At 39.5% G+C, this 2,913-nt stretch overlaps 1 pseudogene; it reads right to left on the bottom strand.

The window, feature by feature from the left end:
- Window positions 1-2,595: 2,595 nt before the first annotated feature.
- On the bottom strand, window positions 2,596-2,713 carry LOC145296342 (5S ribosomal RNA; annotated as a pseudogene).
- Between the last annotated feature and the right edge of the window lie 200 nt (window positions 2,714-2,913).

Raw genomic sequence — 2,913 nt, 5'->3', positions numbered from 1 at the left:
TGTTAGAAGGAAGAAACTTCTGTATTTACACTGACCATAAACCGTTAACATATGCACTGCATACGCATGTAGATAAATATGGTCCAAGAGAAATCAGACACCTTGATTATATTGCCCAATATTCCACAGACATCAGATACGTCAAGGGGCAAGAAAACATCGTGGCGGACGCATTATCACGAGCTGCAATAACTTCACTAAATTCCAGTTCGTTAACTATGGAATTAATTGCACAAGAACAGAAGACGGACAAGACACTCACTGACGTACAACAGAAAACGTCTTTGCAACTGAAGGAAATGCCCGTACCTTTTAGTGTAACAACACTTTATTGTGATACAGCAAAAGAACAACCGCATCCATACATACCGCCAAGCATCAGACGACATGTTTTTCTACTTTTTCACAATATGTCGCATCCAGGCAAACGAGCCACCGTAAAAATAATAACAGACCGCTTTGTTTGGCCGAATATGAATGCAGATATTCGAAATTGGACCAAGACGTGTGTATCCTGTCAGAAAAATAAAATACACAGGCACACAAAGTCACCGCTGGGCACTTTCAGTGCGCCTGATGCCAGGTTTACCAATATCCATGTTGACTTGGTGGGACCATTACCGCCCTCAAAAGGACACACCCACATTCTCACCATAGTCGACAGGTTCAGCAGATGGCCAACAGCCATACCCGTGAAAGACACATCGACAGCGACAGTAGCTGGAACAATACTAAAAGACTGGATAGCAATTTTTGGAGTACCGTCAATACTCACAACGGACAGAGGTTCGCAATTTCAATCGAAACTCTTCACAGAGTTCAACCAATTGTTGGGAACAACCCACATAAAGACTACTGCTTATCACCCTTGCTCAAACGGCCTCGTCGAACGCTTTCACAGACAGCTAAAAACTTCTTTGGCCACGAGTCTTAACAACGCGGACTGGTCAGATAATTTACCATTAATCCTATTAATGATCCGAAACACAATAAAAGAAGACTTACAAATCACACCAGCAGAGCTAGTTTTTGGATCCGTAGTCACACTACCTGGACAGTATTTTAATGCATACACAGATATTTCACCCACGGCTACATTTGTGACGGAATTAAAGAACAAAATGTCTTCTCTCAAATTTACCCCCACCAGGAGGGTTGACAAACAAACCTATATACCGAACGACCTTCACACATGCAAATTTGTGTTTATCAGGAATGATACGGTCAAAAAGCCATTTTGTCCAAATTACACTGGACCATACCAAGTTTTGGACAGAAGTGAAAAATATTTTACTGTCCAACGGAAAGACAGGAAAGACAGCATCGCGATCGACCGAATTAAACCAGCATACATTGAGGAATACCCTTAGACAATTTCCCCACCAGAACAAATTCCCTTAGAACATGGGAGACCAGCAGAAAATGACGAGGACACCAAACCCACGACAAAAACGGGTAGGAAAGTCCACTGGCCGAAACATTTCAAGGAATACATTACATATTAAAAAAAAAAAAAAAATTTTTTTCCAATCTGGGGGGAGTATTTGTGCCAGTTGGCACAGTTTAATATTCAAATTTAAAATCGTTAAATGCAATTTAGGCGCGCAGTGCAATTGATTGTTTCGGCGCGTTAAAAAAATGAAAAATGACACCCACGCAAATTCCGGCGTGACCTTTATATACCAAAGGTGCGTACGTAGTTGAAAGCACCCCATGTGATGTCTTCCGTCCAATGGAATTCCTCCTAGGACACATTTTAAAACTGATTTTCTAGAGCTCGTTTGGAGCCAATCAAACCAAATATAAACATGCACAAACACAAAATCTATCTCTTTAGTCTCTTAGCCTTTCGAGCATTCTTTCGTCTCTTTAAACTCTTCCGACTCATTCAACGCTTTCTCATTAGGACTTACCACGCGTGCAAACATCAATTATTTCATTTCCACTGCTCCGCGCATTAATACTCTCTTTTAACAGACGAACATTAATATTGTCTATGTTACATATTTGAACATTCAAAGAACACAAAAAAGAGACTCTCCACCTTTCATATGAACTCAAAAAAAAGAACTCTGAAATATTGAGAACTATGTCTTAATTTGTTATTTCTATTCCGGAAATAAACCTCCGTTTGTGTTGCACATAAGATTTCTTATTTTTATTTTTATTATTTGTGGAGGAAGTCAGTTCCCCAAAAAAGGCCAGGCGACCCCCACAACTTTCACCCAACAAATTAATAAACAAAAGATACTGTAAAATTAAATTTAACTTCCAAATCATGGAAAAAAATAAAGAACTGAGAAGTGAAAGTTACAAAAACCACAGTGATAATCAGTTGTTTTAAAATTCTTCCACTTAGCGGAAATAGAGTTGAGTGCAGCTCAAGCTTTTATGGTACTTGTAATCCTGGGTAACAAGAATTACATGTATCTGTTCAATCTCAAGAGAATGAATGCCCCATATTAGCTGCATGTGTAATTGTGAGGTAAGAGTTGTGCTATCCCCAACCACACCTCTCCTGAATCGACACTGCTTGAATCCAGTGGAAAGGAAAAAATCTAGATGACTGGAAACAATGCCAAGAAAAGCAGAGAGCACATATAGCACCTGGAATTCCCAGATGGTCACCTATTTTAGTACTGACCAGGCTCAATGTTGTTTAACTTTGGTGATCTAATGGGAACCGGTGTGTCAACGTGATTATACTGTATTGTAGGTAGTTTGAGAGATAACTAGTTTGCGTGTAAGAAGTGTAAGACAATGGAGAAGGATGAGAACTCAGATTTGGAGAAAATGGTAAAGGCTATTGAAGTTGTTCAAAAGTTTTGTTACTTTGGTAATACAATTGGAAGACACAGAGGGGCTTGTGGTAGTGTGGTTTCAAGTGGGTGAAGTAAGTTCAGGGAAATTCTA

The sequence above is a fragment of the Euprymna scolopes genome, chromosome 16 (assembly GCF_053919585.1).
Source record: "Euprymna scolopes isolate OS-2025 chromosome 16, ASM5391958v1, whole genome shotgun sequence".
Taxonomy (NCBI): Eukaryota; Metazoa; Mollusca; class Cephalopoda; order Sepiida; family Sepiolidae; genus Euprymna; species Euprymna scolopes.
The sequence above is the reverse complement of the archived record's forward strand: the minus strand, read 5'-3'. Positions and strand labels throughout refer to the sequence as shown.